This window comes from Hyaena hyaena, unplaced genomic scaffold (assembly GCF_003009895.1).
Source record: "Hyaena hyaena isolate Hyena2069 unplaced genomic scaffold, ASM300989v1 scaffold_551, whole genome shotgun sequence".
NCBI classification, from domain to species: Eukaryota; Metazoa; Chordata; class Mammalia; order Carnivora; family Hyaenidae; genus Hyaena; species Hyaena hyaena.
Genome location: NW_024081183.1, coordinates 715789 through 734556, shown reverse-complemented (window position 1 = coordinate 734556; position 18768 = coordinate 715789). Strand labels below are relative to the sequence as shown.

The 18768-nt window shown below is 50.1% G+C and overlaps 1 long non-coding RNA gene across 2 annotated transcripts; it reads right to left on the bottom strand.

Moving 5' to 3' along the window:
* Window positions 1–6093: 6093 nt before the first annotated feature.
* On the bottom strand, window positions 6094–9681 carry LOC120247888. Of its 2 annotated transcripts, XR_005532441.1 has the most exons (4): window positions 9486–9681; window positions 8392–8463; window positions 6599–6861; window positions 6094–6513 (listed from the first exon to the last, which is right to left on the bottom strand). It is a non-coding gene; the product is annotated as an uncharacterized LOC120247888 (long non-coding RNA). The 2 variants fall into 2 exon arrangements; XR_005532442.1 differs by lacking the exon at window positions 8392–8463.
* Window positions 9682–18768: the final 9087 nt, after the last annotated feature.

Sequence of the window (18768 nt, the reverse complement as noted above, 5' to 3'; positions counted from 1 at the left end):
TGTGGATATACTCTACACTTTTGGAATGGTGGGATTCATAGCGATTCATAGGATAGTGTAGACATTTGCTGATGTAGCATTGAGTGGTGATACCCAGATCACGCAGTCATCCCCAGGGTATGGGGGATATCAATGAAGGGTATCACCCTCATTCCTCTAGGGGCCCAGGAAGACAGAAAAGGTGGAGGGCTGCCCGCAGAGCGATGACCTCTGGGTAGCTGTAGGCCACGGTGCTCTCACCTCTGGGGGAAGGTTGGTTAGCACCGTGGAACTTCTAGCCAGAGATGCGGCCCGATGTGTGGTGACTCAGGCTGACCTGCCTACAGTCCCTAGCTGCCAAAACTGCCCAAGAACTGGGCCACTCACTCTCCCACCTCTCTAGTGAGAAGTAATTCTCCCCAGGTTGACCTTAGGGAATTATCCTTTTTAACCCTTTGCACCAAATAAGTTACTAATCCCCACTGGTTCCTCCCCCCATTATGGTGAGGTCATGTGAGGCTGATGGGTGTGTGATGGTGAATGGCTGGATTTAAGGGTTTGTTTCCCATCCTCCTGGATCCAGGGGCTTGTCCAAGAAGCCTTTGGGAGTAGCGTGTCCCAGGAGAGGAGGGAGCCTGTGCGAGACTCCTGGCCTTCCCTGGGGAGGGCAGCATCTTTGAGGATGGGATGGTGGGGAAGGAAGGAAGGGTCTCCTCCAGAGTCCTCCCTAAGCTGGGCCCGGCTCGCTGCCAGGTGCAGTCTCCTGGCTCTGAAGGCCTGCTCGCCCCAGGTGAAATCCAGAGCTGAGTACAGGACGGGACTCCGTGTCATTCCCCTTCCTCTGCTCAGGCAGGATTCCTGGCGGATGGAGGCAGAGACGGGGGTGGCCCTGCGGCGTGGCTGGGCTGTGGGCAGGAACCATGACGGATGACTCAGAGCAGCTGTCTTCACGTTTCTGCTCTGTTCAGTGTGTCCTACTTACTTCCTTCTTAGACACCTTCCCTACAGGAAGGTCTGAGGGCCTTTGGTATGAATCAGGCTCCAGTAAATGGGGGCCAAGTCTAGGTTTGACTAGGGGGACTTGATCCTTCAGGGAAGAACCATCTCCAAAACGACTCCCCATCCGGTCTCTCCCACCTCCCAGTTCTCCCAGGGAAGGAGCGGAGGGCTTAGGAGGTGCTCTGGGGCACGCCGGCGTTCCAGGGGCATGAGGCGGAGCCCCGGGGCTCCAGAGAGTGGGATCGCTGGTTCCCCCAGGGGCGTGACGCCTGCCAGGGCCAGCATGCCGAAGCCCCCCTGTACTGCCAGCCTCCAGGAGAGCAGGCCCCTTCCCCCACCTTAAAGACATTAGAGACCTCCAAGGTCCGTCTTTGGAAATGAAATGTAGCACAATCTTAGACTGCGTTACCAGGAGCCCTGACCTGCGACCAGGGCTCTTGCTCCGCACCCTGCTGCCCAGGAGATGCTGAGCGACCCCCAACCCCCCCCCCACCCCGCCACCGACCCACCCTGGGGCTCCAGGCCTCTTGATGCCTCCCGTTCCCTCTCTTCCTCGGCCCAGAAAGCAGCAGAGCTTCAGCAAGGCTGCTCTTCTGTTTCTCTGATTGCTTCCTGCACTGTGCAAACTCTGCGCGAGACATGGCTGCCTTTGCTTGACGATGTAGATGCGTTGCCCTCCGCCCGGGCGCAGGGAGATGACGGTGCATCATTCAGGGCCAGGGTGTCCAGCAAGCATTTCCGTGGCGTCTCCAAGGAGAAGGAGAAGAAGAGGCCTGCCTCCCTGCTGACTCCTCCCTCCATCTCCCTCTCCTCGGCGTTTTCTCCACTACCCTGACCCGTATGGAGGTTCTTTAAAATGCTGCTTCCTGTACCGGATTCTCTCTCACTGAACGAAGAGGGAGGAGATGGGTGTGTAGACCCCCCCCCTTCTCCATCAAGTCTGCTTTTCACTCAGGTCAGAAGAGGACGGGGCAAAACCAAACTCTCATGATTGAAGGCAGGGGGTGGGGAGTCCCGCCCAATCTGGTGAGGCCTGATGGCGGCTGGATTGGCCTGGTCTGGCTGGGAAAGGGTTCTTTTGAGAGTGCCTGAGCATCTCAGAGCAATGTCAGTGATGCCAAAGAGAGCAACTCGGTCTCCCCGGGCACCGACTCTGCCCGCGTGGCCTGCACCCACGCGGCGCGGCTGTTGGCGTGCCTCATGGTGGGACCTTGTTCTCTGACAAAGGGCTTAATCTTTCCATGTAGCAAAGCAACTCCCCCCTCCCCCCGACCCTGAGCTCGGGCTTTTGTGGGCCCAGCATGGCTGTGCCTGTGAGGAAAACCACACCAGTAAGAGAAACTCTGTCAGGGGCCTAGACTAGCTTGGGGCAAGTGCTTGTTGAAAAGGGTGTTACTGCTTGGGGAAAACATTCCAGGGCTCTAGTTGGAAACTTAGCTGGTAAGACCAGGGGCCTTACCCACCGCCCCCCCTCCCAAGGAGTTCACCCCACTATCAACAAGGGTCCGTGGGACTGGGGCCCAGAGAGTTTGGCTAACAGAGACGGGCCCTGGGGATCCAGGGGCAACAGAGCATCCACCACGCAGGTCAATGGCCTGGACGACTGGCTACAGGGACACAAAGGCTGTTATATACAGTTTTGTCCAAAACTGTGACCTTGCGCAAGACTCACTTTTCTGGGCCTCAGCTTCCTCATCCGCAAAATCAGAGCATTTGCTAGTTGTTCCGTGGTTCCTTCCAGGTTTTAAAAGTCTGATCTGGAGCTGAGGAGGGTTTGGAGCCTGGTGCACCTGGTTCCACAGGCTGGAACCTTCCAGCCCCTGGTGCCCCAGCCGGGTGCAGGTCCTCACCCGTCCATGCCCAGAGGCTGCTTCTGACAAGAACTCTGGGAATCCTATCAGACTCTGCTCCCACTTCTTCGTGGTTTCTTCTCCCTCTTTTCTTCTTGCCTAATGATGAGAAATAATTAAGGGTTGTCTACAATGGACAATTTTCACGGTGCTGATGTGATGTCACGACCTCAGCTGCACCCTGCGTAGGTCAGTATCCCCACCAGCAGATGAGACCGGGTCAGTCCTCATTTCCCCTTCTAGAATGACATCCATGGGAGAGTTGAACACCTGAGGATGTTGAAGGCGATGGTCTCTGATGGGAGGAGAGAGGGCAGTTAACTTCCCATCCAAGTATTTTGCTTCTTAAAACCGCTCCTCTCTCCAGAATCTCTCGTCAGACATCGTCTCCGCAGGCAGAGTGGCTGCTTCCTTAGGAAAAGTTGGCCTGATTATTCCATCCACTCCTTTAGAATGTAAATTCACAGGAGGCAGGAACCCCTTTTTTAGAATTTCCAAATGCATCCTGCAAAGAAAGAGATAGCTGATAGGGACTGACAAGCACACTGTTTAGATAAGAAGCAATTAGCCTTTTATATCTGCGCTCTATACATTTTCTATGTGCAGCATCTTCCCAAACTTGCAGTGGCTCCTAGGTGGCAGGTGGACGGCTGGGAAGACTGCCAGCTGTTTCGTCCAACATTCTTGCCAATTCCCTTGAGGAGAAAATTCTTCACATGGCTTCTGCATGTACAATATTTGGGCAGCAAAAAAAAACCACATGATTAAAGTCAGTTTGAAAATGGTTTCGTGTGTTCCTTTCTGAAGATGGTTCTTCATTCTAGGAGAGAGGAAACAGGTGACTGAAATGAGGAGGCTGCGAAGGCTGAGAGGCAGGAGAGGGCAGAACGTCTGGGAAAAGGGCCTGAAACCTCAACCTGGGCCTCTGAGTCCCGTGTGGGAACTCTGTTGCCACAGGGATGTCCGTGGGCCATGGCATGAGCCTGGGCTGGGCAGCTTCCTGGCTGGTTCCCAGCGTTCCTGCTTACAGGCCCTCAAAGCCTTCTGTCCCCACAGACCCCACAAGGGAGGCGCAGAGTCAAATAGAGGGGAGGTAAGACGGAACTAAGACCACTGCTTTTGACCCCTCGTACATTTCTTTCTGAGCTCTCAGGTCCAGGAGCTCTGCTCAGGCATATGGTGGGGACAGTCTTGTTTATTTCAGCCACACTCGTTACCAGCAGTAGACATAGCAGTTGACCTCTACACTGTGAACTACAGCAGTCATTGACCCCTGGAGCACCCCTTCCCCTCCCTGTCAGGAAGGGACAGAAAGGTATGTTAATATTTAATCACTTCTGGGCAGTACCATTTTCCTCCAGGGGCTGGGTCTGTGGGTACAGGAGATGGATAAAGGAAGTGTCCCAATGTCACATGCTTGCCAGGGGCAAGGCTGGCATCCTCCACCCCAAGGGTCCTCCAGCGTGACCACTGCCTTGGCTCTGGTCCGTGACCTTGCAGTTCCAGGGGGAACCCTCTCTTGAGGGAAGGGTCATGAGACCAGGCTCACTATATGAGCCCTTGTGCTTCCCAGGGTTCTGCCTTTCATTTCTTTTCCACGTCTGCTCTCTGGATTATCTGGGTGGGCCCAATCTAATCACTTGGGTCTTTAAAAGTGGAAGTTTATCCCAGCTGTCATCAAAGTGAGGTGATTACAGAGGAATGGTCAGAGATGGGTGGTGTGAGGGAAATTAAAGACATATGGAGAGTAAGTCATACCATGTTCATGGATTGAAAGGCACAAGAATTATGAAGATGTCAATTCTCCCCACATTTATCACCAGATTCATTGCACTTTCAGTAAAAGTCTCAACAGGCTTTTTGAGGAAACTGACATACTGATACTAAAATTTATTTGGAAATGCAAAAGACCTTGAATAGCTAAAGCAATTTTGAAAAAGAAGAACCAAGTTGGAAGAGTTATGTGACCTGACTAAGACTTACCATAAAGTAACAGTGTATTGGCATACTGGCGTAAGGATGGACCAATGGAACAGAACAGTGTGTAGACATAGACTTATGCATGGCCAATGGACTTTTACAAAGATGCCAAAATAGTTCAAAATCTTTCCAACAGATGGTGCTGCATTTGCATGGAAAAATATGAATCTTGACCCTTCACATTGTACCCAAAACTAACTCAAGATCGGTCATAGATCTAAACGTAAAAGTTCAAAACTTCTAGAAGAAAATGTGGGGGGGAAATGTTGATAACTTTATGGTAGGCAGTGGTTTCTTAGAACATAAGAAGCACTAACCCTGAAATATAAGTTGGATTTCATCAAAACTAAAATCTCTTTGAAAGACACCATTAAGGCTCCTAATAAAATGATAATTTCATAAATGAACCAAAGTAAAAACAGACAAAAGGTCAGAACAAATGTGTCACAAAAGAAGATATACAAATTGCCAATTGGCACATAAAAAGATACTCATCATCTGGGTGCTTGGGTTGCTCCATCGGTTAAGCAGCCAGTCTCAGCTTGGGTTATGATCTCACGGTTTGTGAGTTCAAGACCTGCATCAGGCTCTGTGCTGACATCTCAGAGCCTGGAGCCTGCTTCAGTTTCTGTGTCTCCCTCTTTCTCTCTGCCTCTCCCTTCCTCATACTCTATCTCTCTCTTAAAGAAACATTAAAAAAAATTTAAAAAGGGGTGCCTGGGTAGCTCAGTTGGTTAAGCGTCCAACTTCAGCTCAGGTCATGATCTCACAGTTTGTGAGTTCAAGCCCCACATTAGGCTCTGTGCTGACAGCTCAGAGCCTAGAGCCTGCTTTGGATTCTGTGTCTCCTTCTCTCTCTGCCCCTTCCCCACTTGCTCTCTCTCTCTCTCCCTCTCTCTCTCTTTCAAAAATAAACATTAAAAAAAATACCCCACTCATCACCATTATTCATCAGGGAGCTGCATATCCACTAGAATAGCTCAAATTAAAGACTGGCAATACGAAGTGCTGGAATGGATGTGAGCAGCATTTTAGCTGGAAATATAAAATGGTACAACCACTTTGGAAAACGGTTTGGCCATTTCTTTTAAATTTCTTATACACTTACCACAGGACCTAGCAATTCCTCTTGTAGGTGTTTATCAGGAGAAATGACTACGTATGTCCACCCAAAGACAAAAATGTTCGTGGCAGCTTTATTCATAACAATCAAAAAATGTGAAACACTACAAACATCTAACATATCTGGTCAAGGTTCAATCAGAGTACAGGAACCACACAGTAATTTGAATAAGGAAAATTTAATTTTAAAAATTATTACCCTAGCATTGGAGACATGCTAAGAGAACTCTACAGATCATTCTAAGGCAGGAGAGTATCCAGGGAGGGAACGCATGGGAAGAGGGTCCTCTCCTTCAAGCTGGGATTCACACCTTGTTGAAAAATGTGTAAGGTCTGGCTGATGGTCTCCAGGTCAGCATCAAATATCCCTCTGCGGTGCTGGCGGGAGAGGCTGGCAGGGAGGGCTCCGGGAGGGTCCGAGTCAGGAACCTACTTGCAGGCAGAGTGGTGAAAGCCTGGGGTTCATGTGCCCGTGTCTGGAGGGCCACCGGGAGCCGGAGGGCTGAGGCGAGCAGGCCTGCGCACAGGGGAGTCAATGGTCTGCTCTCCAGCAGGGCATGTGAGGCCTGAGGTTTGCAGAGTCCTTGATGGGAGGGCTGCAGTGAAGTGGGCTCTGGGCTAGGCCTGAGGCTGTGAGCCCACAGGCACTGTGTGCTCTGGATGCATACCTGGGGCAGGGCGGAGAATGTCCCCACGCATTCATCTCTGGCAGCAGGTGCAGTCAGAGGAACCGAAGCAAACAGAAGCACCCTGGGCCTGGGAAGGGGAGTTTCTTCCTCCTGCCGCTTCCCTCCAGCGCCACCTACTGCCATCACTCAATATTGTTCTCGGTGCAAGTGAGAAATGCTTCAAAGAGCTATCTTACTACTGCAGAGCAGGTAATGAAGGGTAGATTTGGAGTTGAGAGGCAATGAATCAATAACTGTCACATCTAGCAACAAATGCAATGGAAACATGATTTGGTATATTAATATAATGAGATCCCATTCAGCACTAAATAGAGTGAACTACTGATATACAAAATAACACGGATGAATGGCAAAAACAGTATACTGAATGAATGAAATCAGATACAAAAGGGTAAATCCTGTTATATGAAAGTCCTGACCACACGAGACTAATATATAGGGACAAAATGCCAATCGGTGTTTCTTGAGGATTTGGGGTGGATGGTATTGACTGCAAAGGGTCACAAAGACATTTGGGGGCAATCCTGTATCTGGATGTGGTAGCAATTACATATGCATATACATTTAGCACTGCTACCTTGCACATTTCCGGGTAAGGGCCATTTGAAAAGATCACAGCTTTGGTTAAAACATTGGAAACCTGGGGCGCCTGCGTGGCTCAGTCAGTTAAGCGTCCGACTTAGGCTCAGGTCATGATCTCACAGTTCGTGGGTTCGAGCCCTGCATCGGCCTCTGTGCTGAGAGCTAGCTCAGAGCCTGGAGCCTGTTTCAGATTCTGTATCTCCCTCTCTCTCTGACCCTCTCCTGCTCACGCTGTCTCTCTCTCTCTCTCTCTCTCAGAAATAAATAAAATACTAATAAAATAAAATAAAATAAAAAACATTGGAAACCTTCCCTCCTCCTGAAACAGGTGCGTTCTCAGAGTGCGAAAGCCTTGGTGGTCACAGAGGATCATTCTGGATTTTGCTGGGATACAGATGAGACAGTGCACTTGGAAGGAAGTTTCCCGGGAACCCCCAGCCTTCTCTGAGGGTGGGCCCCTGCATTCGCTCCAGCTCAGCCATCACCAGTCCTGCATCTTCCATGGTTTAGCCAGAGGCCCAGGTGGTGTAAGAGGACAGTTACCAAGGGAGGTGCCCTTCAAGACGGGCCAACCAACCAGACAAGGATTAGGGACACAGGGAAAGCAACCTGCCTGAGGAAAAGGAACGTACTAAAGATCCGGACAGCTTCTGAAAGCGTGAGGCATTATGGACTGGCATAATGCCAGCAATGACTGTAATCAGTAAGACTAATAATTTTAAGAACAAATTGCAAAGAAGTTGCAGAAGGTGTCTGACAAGCCGCTCTTGTATAAATAAAGCCGGACAATAGGGCGTTAGCCCCCTTAGCTAATGGTGGCCGGTGCTGGCGATCAAGTAGAGAGTCAACAGTCTTGATTCATATGTGTGTGTGCTTGCCTCAAAACTCCAGAAACTTATAAAAAAAAAAAAAAAAGTCTCCTGAGATCCAGGAAAATTTGTGAAATATAGGCTGATTCTAAAAGGCCAAAAATTATCTCATAGGTTTGATAAAATCATTCCTAGGTCCTGGGCATAGAACGGCCCAGAAGGAGCTTACTGGACTCACCTTCTGAATATACTTAATGAACGATTTCTCATCCCGACAAGAACACTTGTATGTGAATGATGGGAGATTAGACCCTTTAGCTCAGTGCTCCTAGTGCTGGGCACCCGTCCCCGAGGACTCTCACATGGTGCCACAAGTGGTACCTGTACAAGGATGGCTGGTTTGGAACTGTCCACAGTGGTGAAGAGTCAGAGCATCTGGGCGTGTGGCTGCCCCTGGGGAAATGCATGAGCGTAATCGGGGAGATGCTGGGCAGGAGACAGTGCAGAAGTTAGAAGCGGAGATCTCTCTCTCTCTCTCTCTCTCTCTCACACACACACACACACACACACACAACATAGGCACATCTTGAAAATAGAGTGCTGGGTGAAAGGTAGTAAACAGAATGAAGCCTCGTGCCTAATCTCACGTATGAAAATTAAAAATATGGCTCACAAAATAGCACTACAGATTTTGTGAGAATACATACACATACGTGTCAAAATATTTTGAATAGTGTTTTCATGAGGGAAGGAGAAGTGAGAAATGGGCATAAAAGTGAATAAATAGAACAAGAGAGGGGCCTTCCTCAGGCCAATGATAAAAGCATGTTAGGGACCAAAGAGAATAAAAAACTCAGCCCTAAAAAAAAAAAAAAAAAAAAAAAAAAAAAAAAAAAAGGTTCCTCAGGGCACCTGGATGGCTCAGTGGGTTAAGTATCCGTCTCTTGATTTCGGCTCAGGTCATGATCTCGTGGTTCTTGGGATCAAGCCCTGTGATGGGCTCAGCGCTGAGTGTGGAGCTAGCTTGGGATTCTCTCTCTGCCTCTGTCTCTGTCTCTCTGCCTCTCTACACAAACAAACAAACAAACTTGGAAAAAAAAAAAAAAGCTTCCTCATCCCAGGAAAAATGTGTTCTATGACCAAATGGACTTCAACCCATCAACATGATATAGAAGCCAACTGAGAGAGCAGCACCAAGTTTTTCAGATCGCATAAAAGGACGGGAAAGCAGAACGCCTCAGAACATTCCATCCACACCATCATCAGGCCAAAGCTGCCTGGACCTCCCGTGCTGATCCCGTGCTGACCTGGCCCCGGGGGTGTGCACAGGTACCTGTGTGTGTACCAGTGTCCTTGACTTAAGTGTTGCGATGAATAATAAGATCCTCATTTTATATCATGTAAGGAATGGACACGGAGGCCTATGCTGTCCTCAGGCAGCAAGATAACCAGGGCACAGGGAGAGAGACCCTTACCTGAGGGGAATGTCCCTGCCGGTCACATCCAGTGTCCCCCATGTTCACCAGGATGCTGGGCACCACCTTCCCAGGATGTCTGGGAAGGACATGAGGCCTCCACGACGGAGTGAGGGAATCACTGGGCCTGGGGAGGGCTGGTTGGGACACGTGTCCGAGCAGGAGGGGGGGAGGCCTATCCAAGGCCCGTGCAGGTGGGGGAAGAAGCAGGGTGAGGAGGAGGGGCAGCGGTAAGGGGAGAGGTGTGGGAGGAGGGGGGGCCAGCCGGAAGGGGCGATGCAGGTGAGAGGGAGAGGGGGGGAGGCAAGTGTTGCGAGGAGCAGAGGGGCCCCAGGCGTGGAGGTGGGAAGGGGTGAAACTGGTAAGAGGAGGCAAAGAAGAGAAGCAGGCTGGTCTGAGTGACTGGCGACGGAGGCAGACACAGCCTGGAGAGGCGGGGAAGTCCTAGGGACAAGAGGCAGGACAGGGGGCAGCGAGGGGGCAGGGGAGGTGTGAGAGGAGGACGCTGGGCAGGAGCGAGGCAAGGCAGCTTCTGCACGGCTCGCAGGTGAGAACTAGGGGCCTGGGTGACGGCTTCCGTGTTCTGCATTCTTTCTCTGCTTGATTCCACTGTGACTCAGATTCCATCAAAAGAGAGTCCAAGGTTCTACAACATTTTGACATGGAAGGCGCTTTTGAGATCCCTGAGTACAGCTTTCTCCATCTTACAGATTAAGAAGCAAAGGCCCAGAGGGTGGTCCAAAGTCACCCACCAGTCAGTTAGGGATACGGTTTGGGCAGAACCCAATCCAGGGCTCACAAAACCAGTCCCATGCAGACTGGCAGTGGGTCTTAGCTCAGGGCTCTTCCAGGGAGTGGCGGGGTCCCTCTGCCCATTAGGGTCCAACCTAGGAGGCGAGGGAGGTGGCCACTCTCTGTCATCCTGTAAGGAGCCTTGACAGGCACCTTCTGTCCCTGCCCAGCCATTGCCAGAATTTAGAAAAAGCCCCTTACCTCCCTACCATGAGAAAGCCTGCTGCGTATGCCCAGGAAAGAGACTGAACATGAAGGGAAAAGCAATACTGACCCACTCACTGAGGAGCCACTGAGCTCCTGTCCAGGCCTGGGTACGGGGAGTGGGGGAAGAAGGTCCTGGAGCAGAAGAAGGGATCGAGGAGACTTCAGAGCTTCTCTCTGGTCATCGCATTAGCTGCTCCCATACCATTCTCACTCTGTCCCACTAGAAATTCACAGGGAGAGGGTGTTACCTCCATTTTAAGGAAGAAGAAACTATGCCCAGAGAAGGATAGACAGCTTCCCAGGGCCACACAGCCTTGGAACAGTCCCAGAACCAGAATCCGGACACCTGGTTCTGTGCTCTTTTCATTAAATGGCTACATCAGGAAATGGGATGGGTGTATAAGGGGACATGGATGTAATGACAGCAGCCTCAGCCACCCCTTCTGTCTCCGTTGTGCCTCTCTCTTTTATGATCTTAGGATTCCTCAAATGTGTGGGCTTCTCACACACTCATCTTTGTCAAAGATGCATCCCTGTTAGCCAATCTAACTCTGGCTTTCAGGGATTCCTAATCATTTCTGATGCACTGAGGAAACCCCTTCTTGGTTCCCAGCATTATAATATATTAAAAAAATTTTTTTAATATTTTGAGAGAGACAGAGACAGCACAAGTGGGGGAGGGGCAGAGAGAGAGGAATCCCAAGCAGGCTCTGCGCTGCCAGTGTGGAGACTGACGCAGGACTCGAACTCACAAAACCGTGAGATTATGATCTGAGCCTCAACCAAGAGCCAGAGGCTTAACTGACTGAACCACCCAAGCGCCCCTGAGCACCTCTTCTTTATTTATTTTTATTTTTTAATTTAATTTTTTAAATTTAATTAATTTATTTTTAAACATTATTTGACTTTTTTTCTTTCCTAGTTTATTGTCAAGTTGGTTTCCACATAACACCCAGTGCTCATCCCAACAAGTGGCCTCCTCCATGCCCATCACCCCCCTTCCCCTCTCCCCCACCTCCATCAGCCCTCAGTTTGTTCTCAGCATTCAAGAGTCTCTCATGGTTTGCCTCCCTCCCTCTCCCCAACTATTTTTTTCCCCTTCCCCTTCCCCATGGTCCTCCATTAAGTTTCTCCTGATTCACTTATAAGTGAAAACATATGGTAGCTGTCCTCCTCTGCTTGACTTATTTCGCTCAGCATAACACCCTCGAGTTCCATCCACGTTGCTACAAGTGGCCAGATTTCATTCTTTCTCATTGCCATTGAAGTATTCCATTGTGTAGATAAACCACATCTTCTTGATCCATTCGTCCGTTGATGGACACTCAGGCTCTTTCCATGTTTTGGCTATTGTTGAGAGTGCTGCTATGAACCTTGGGGTACATGTGCCCCTATGCATCAGCACTCCTGTGTCCCTTGGGTAAATTCCTAGCAGTGCTATTGCTGGGTCATAGGGGAGTTCTAGTGTTAATTTTTTGAGGAACCTCCACACTGTTTTCCAGAGGGGTTGCCCCAGCTTACATTCCCACCAGCAGTGTAGGAGGGTGCCCATTTCTCTACATCCTCGCCAGCATCTAGAGTCTCCTGATTTGCTCATTTTAGCCACTCTGACCGGTGTGAGGTGATCTCTCAGTGTGGTTTTGATCTGTATTTCCCTGATGATGAGGGACGCTGAGCATCGTTTCATGTGTCTGTTGGCCATCCGGATGTCCTCTTTGGAGAAGTGTCTGTTCATGTCTTCTGCCCATTCCTTCGCTGGATTATTTGTTTTTTGGGTGTGGAGTTTGGTGAGTTCCTTATAGATTTTGGATACTAGCCCTTTATCTGATATATCATTTGCAACTATCTTTTCCCATTCTGTTGGTTGCCTATTAGTTTCATTGTTTCCTTTGCCATGCAGAAGCTTTTAATTTTGATGAGGTCCCAATAGTTCATTTTTGCTCTTGATTCCCTTACCTTTGAGGATGTGTCAAGTAAGAAATTGCTGCGGTTGAGGTCAAGGAGGTTGTTTCCTGCTTTCTCCTCTAGGGTTTTGATGGTTTCCGGTGTCACATTCAGGTCTTTTATCCATTTTGAGTTTATTTTTGTGCATGGTGTGAGAAAATGATCTAGTTTCATTCTTCTGCATGTTGCTGTCCAGTTCTCCCAGCACCATCTGTTAAAGAGTCTGTCTTTTTTCCATTGGATACTCTTTCCTGCTTTCTCAAAGATTAATTGGCCATGCATCTGAGGGTCCAATTCTGAATTCTCTATTCTATTCCATTGGTCTATGTGTCTGTTTTTGTGCCATGAGCACTTCTTTTTTAAACAAAGATATCAATAGTCGCCATTTCTAAGGGTCTTCCAGAGGAAGAAAGGCCAGATGGCTCAGTCAGTTAAGCTTGTGGCTCTTGGTTGGGCTCAGGTCATGATCTTGCTGTTTGTGAGATCAAGCCCCTCATCAGGCTCTGGTGCAGAGTCTGCTTGGAATTCTCTCTCTCTCTCTCTCTCTCTCTCTCTCTGCTCCTCCTCTACTTGTGCTTGTCCTCTCCTCCAAAATAAATAAAATCTTAAAAAATACGTGTTTCTTTCACTCCTCTGATTCAGGACAGAAGTGGGAGGTGATAGAATTACTAAGGCTCCCACCTCGGACCGGAACCTCTGCTTTATCAGAGTTTAAATCTCTGTCCTACTACTGTACGTACGTTTGTGCATGAACTCCTGAACTCGGAATAGACTGTGTGAGTCATGGCTCTCCAGAGAAACAGAACTGAGAGGAAAACAATGCTCTATGGTCACAAAACGGTTACCATCTAATGGGACACAAGCAAAAGGTCATCAGAAACCCTGTGAAAAGTTCTGATGGGGGGGTGGTGTCAGGGTGCCGTTAGAAGCACATACGAGGGTGCCAAGCCAGACTGGTGGCTCTGGAAAGAGACAGAGACTTCCCAAGGGACACCTGTAAGGAGAATGAGAGTGGGGCACACATGGCTGGGGTGGAGCGCACACAGTGGCGGGAGCACATCTGGAGTTCTCGCCTGGGCCCCAAAATTAAGGGGGGGAGGTGCAGAACTAGCAGAGCTAAAGAGGTGGGGTTATGACATCAATGTCCAGGGAAAGAAACAGCACAGAAGAAGACCTGGCATCAAGAGAGTGCCCTGTGGGGGCGCCTGGGTGGCTTAGTCGGTTAAGCGTCTGACTTTCGCTTAGGTCATGATCTCGCGGTTTGTGGGTTCGAGCCCCGCGTCGGGCTCTGTGCTGACTGCCAGCTCAGAGCCTGGAGCCTGTTTCAGTCTGTGACTCCCTCTCTCTGTCTCCCTCTCTCTCTGACCCTCCCCTGCTCACGCTGTCTCTCTCTCTCTCTCCTAGAAATAAATATTTAAAAAAAAAAAAAAAAAGAGAGAGAGTGCCCTGTGGTTACACGGTCATTGCCAGGGGAGGGCTGGAGAGTTTCTGCAAGAGTGATGCTGAGGAGCTGAGCTGTGGTCTCTCCTCGGCGGGGCTCTGAAAGCCCCCTTACAGAGAATGGACTTTATCTTGAGAAATGTAGGAGAATCTGAAAGCTTGTGAGAAGGAGAAAGACAGGGTTAGAATCGTGTCTTGGAAATCCTGCTCTGATCCTGCGTGCGGGCTACACCCAAGGAGGAAGCAAGGAGTGCCTGGAAGCAGGTGAGAAGCTATTGCACAGGACCTAGAATCAGACTTTGTAGTATGGTCCCCGCTGCGCAGGACGTGAGGATGGAGGGGGCAGTGAGACAAATTAAGGAGGCAGAATGGGTGGGACTTACGTGTTGGGAGTGAGACACATAGCACTCAAGTTTCTGACTTGGGCACCAGGGTGCATGGGGAATTAGAAGAGCAGGTTTGGGGCACCTGGGTGGCTCCATCGGTTAAGCATCTGACTTTGGTTTTGGCTCAGGTCATGATCTCACAGTTTGTGAGTTTGAGCCCCACATCGGGCTCCATGCTGACTGTATGGAGCCTGCTTGGGATTCTGTCTCTCTCTAGCTCTCACTCTTGCTCTCTCTGTCTCTTTCTCTCTCTCAAAAATAAATAAAAATTAAAAACAAAAAAAAGAAGAGCGGGTTTGTGCAATGAGAAGGTGGAGGGTCCCGGTTTCGAGCTGTTAAGAATCAAGCACGCTGTAGGACATGGATTGGCATTTGGGTGGTCTGCTGGCAGCTCAGGGGAGAGAACAGAGCGATGCTGTCATTTGAGAGGCTTCTGCCAATATATACTCTTCAAAAGGCATATTAAGGGAGAAGGGACAGCACCTACGAGCCAGGAAGAGCATTTATGGCTCCGGACAGACTGAGGAGCCCACAAAGTGGACTGGAGATGAGCAGCCCCAGAGGAAGTGGGGAAACCCAGGAGCGTGGGGTGTCATGAGAACCAGGGCAAGAGAGTTTTATTTTTTTTTATTTACTGTTTTTTTTTAATGTTTATTTACTTTTGAGAGAGAGACACACACAGAACGTGAGCGGGGCAGGGGCAGAGAGAGAGGGAGACACAGAATCCCAAGCAGCTACAGGCTCTGAGCTGTCAGAACAGAGTCCGATGCAGGGCTTGAACTCGGAACCCCAAAATCATGACCTGAGTCAAAGTCAGATGCTTAACCAGCTGAGCCAACTAGGCATCCCTGCAAGAGAGTGTTTTAAGATGAAAGGAGTAACCAGAGAGGTAAAATAGGGACTTTTTGTATCCAGAGGACAGTAGGCAATTTCAGTGCATGGTGGAATCAGTCAGGGGCTGAGGTGACATCCCCATAACTCCTCAGAATGCCTGCATCTTGTGACCTTACTCTGTGAGCAGAAAGCACCCTGCCTTTCACTTGAACCCACCCTGCACTGGACAGTTAAAGAAAATTAGTTCCGTGGATAAAATAACCCATGGAGCGCCCGCCCTCACAGGTGTGCTAGGGGAGATTTCACCCCTAATCGAATCAAGGTGATGGAAATTCTCAGGCTGGCAGTAACCAGACCCAATCAAGGAACTCCCAGAAGGTGGCAAGAAACCCAGGTGTATCGAAGAGAGCGCTTCCCACTTTTAAGGGAGGCAGCCTGGGGAGGCAGATGTAGCCCTTGCTCAGCCTCCACCGCCCCCTGTGTAAGAGCCCCCCACGGCTTGGTGAGTGCTGGCCCGGGGGAAGGGCCTTCCCTCCTCCGAGGCTTCCTTTTCTAGAATTCTGCTCACTCTGCACTAGATTGCTCCTTGCCTGAGGCAGGAGAGAGCTTATCTTAAGAAATATAAGTTCTCAGCTCCTTCTGGTTTGCATGGATTTGGATTTGATTTGAACTGAGCCGGAAGGTTTCTCCACTGGGCCTGAGAAAACATGGCAGAGCAGGTATTGGAGTTGTGGGGGAGGGGGAGGGGGTGCCATCTCTGGCCTTAGGAGCCTCCAGGCAGGCCTGCTCTGCCTGCACCCCAAAATAGAGGTCTGGAACCTGCTTACTCTGGGCCCCCCACCCCAACACCTCCGCCAACAGTCAGTTGGGTTTGAGAGAAAAGCACCCAGGTCATGGGGACCTTTCTCTGTGCTGGGGCAGAGATAGCAAGGAGGGCGCCCCAACCTAGAAGGAGGACTTGTCCCTAAGCACCTCTTCTTTTGTGCCAAAGTGTTTACTCCTTGTCAGGGTGGAAAGAGTAGCAGACACGTTAATGGAAAAAAAAAATACTAAGAGGGGGAAGGGGAGCTCATTAGAACCAGCCAGCTGGCAGGCAGAAGATGGAGGCGTCTGGTTGATCAAGTGGGACTGGCTCTACTACAGGGAAATACTGAAGTGACTTAGGTGAATTGTATCTCAGATGTGGATTCCTAATCGTGCCTTAAAAAAATGTCTTTTGAAGAGATTCCGCTCCGCTCCCGGCAGCAAGCACAATGTCAAAGTTGACCATGATAACAGCACTGAGAACACTAGCGGCTAACGTTTATGCTCTTGCTTGTAAGCTAGGTGCTGTGTGTCTAGGACTTGACATTGTTTATTCTTTTTTCAGTAACCGCATGGGGGAGATGGGGGGCTCTCCTGCTTTCTTCCTCCCTCCATTCCACGGAGGCTGCCGAGGATGGGATGGGATGCAGGGTGGAGGAAGGGCTTGGGTTTTTTTGGGTCTTGTTCTGAAAGTTCTCTCTGCATCCACTGGAGGGGAGAGGGGTGAGTCAGGTCCCTGAAGGGAAACAGGGTGGGGTCTTGAGCACAGGTTGGGGTGGGGGGATTTAGCAGGGATATTTTTAATGAGCAGAGGAAGGAAAGAATATCCGCACAGACGCAGGCACACCAGTAGATTTGGTGGCGGGAAGAGGAGGGCTTCCCTTTCCAGTTGCCTTATTCTTTCAGGAAAATGAGGGAAAGCTGTCAGGAGACAGGGAAGAGCTGCAGCTGGGTGCCGGGAAGAGCAGAGCGTAGTAACAGCTGGCACTGGGGGCACCCTAGACATCAGGTGGTCTTCTAAGCACTCTGCTAGCATCCACTCCTTTAATCCTCCTAACAGCCCTGAGAAGTACGTGCCATTTTGAGCCCATTCTGCAGATGAGGAAATAAGGCACAGAGAAGTTAAATAAGCTGCCTGAGGTGAGCCAGCAACTAAGCGGGCAGAGAGCCCTGTAATTCAGACACCTTTGTCCCGACTCTCCAGTTGTCTTGGAAAGCTGGCAGCACGCTAATGAATGAGCTGTAGAATTCCCCAGGGGGTGCTGAGGCCTCTGCTACGCAAACTGAGTTGTTAAAATGGGTGTTTTGACTTGGCAACAAGGTCCAGTTGATGCAAGACATGTGAGATCCCAGAGTGAGGGCCCAAGTCCTGCTATGAAGACCTACAAAGAAAGTGATGGAAGGATCTATCCCAGAACTCCTCACACCTTCTGAAAGAAAACGGAGGCAGAGTGGAGACCCATGAAGGGTCTTCTTTGGGGCAAAGCTGAAGGTTCTCCCTCCTCCTTGGCAGCAGGGTGGGAGGATGCCCCTCTGATGCTTTTGAAGCCCCCACCTGAGCCAGGAGCAAAGAAGCTGGGGGGGGGGCGCACCTGGGGAAAGGGACACCCAGTGCGGTGGCCCGTGGACATGGAAGTCTGGAGGGCCAGAGGAGGTCTGTCTGACAGCACTGGTCAGGGCATCTTGCTGCACTGGGACAGATCCCATGCCTGGATGTGCCATGGCAAGAAGATACAAATGTTTCCTGTGCCAGAAGCTAGAGAGGAGCCGTCATAGTGTTCTCTTGGGTCCCCATCAACAGCATAGTCTGGAGGGATGAAGAGACCTCAGCGGAAAGAGGCTGAGAAGTGGTGCATGGTGCCAGGGCTGAGGTGGAAAGAGGCTGAGAAGTGGTGCTTAGTGCCAGGGCTGAGGAAGGAATCATAAGCAGCCACCTTGAACAGAAGTGCATTCCAGAGTCACGCTTACTGAAGGAGAGAAGCGTCAGTGATGTGAAACCTCTCTGAGTAACCAAAGCACCATGAGAGCATTGGCTTTCTTCATCTACCAGACCCACCATAGAGCCAGCTGCACCCAAGGGCTTAAAACCCGTTTTCAAGAGCATTCCTTCACATACTACTTCTATTCCTCCTCCTCTGTTCTTACACTCTGGTGGGTCCCCAACAATGGTTAACAAATAGGGGAGGAGGTGAGCAGGAGGAGAGGAGAAAGCACAGTGACGAAGCCCTTTCCTGTGGCCAGCTTCCTACCAGAAGCAGTTCCCACCTGGGGCAGGTGGGAAGACTCCACACCACGGCATGTCTGGATATTCTCCGCACTGTAGGCAGCCTGGGTTTGGGGCCAGAAATGAGTGTAGGACTGTCTGTTTGCTAAGAGAAGAAAAGCTACAGGTCTCTTGGACTCTCTTCCAGGAAAGGAGACTACCCCCACTAAATGTTAAAGGGATGGTAAGAGGTGAATCTGTTTATGCCGTGTGTGGTACTTACCCATCTATCTGTAGTTGGGGAGATAAGGTGAAGGCCGTCACTGGTCTGTGGGCCTTTCTCCTGCAACAATCGGCTGGTTCAGTACAGGCCCAGAAGTCAGATTTGGGCTAATCAAGGGTTGGAGCTTTTCTAGATTGGTAGGATGGGCGGAGCAGGGCAGAGGGTTGAAGTTGTTGAAAAAGATCCATAATGGCGGACCATGGAATCTATGCCGGGAAATGTAGAAAGTGGAGACAGGAGGGGAAGGACAGTTAGTGGAAAGCAGTGGGTGTCAGGTCCTGGAAATCCCAGTTGAGATTGAAAAATTATTGGAATGTGGATACCAGAGAACCCAAACTGGAAAGACAGGAGGTGGTCGTCTGTGATGTCCAGTAACTTCTGTAAAGTCCT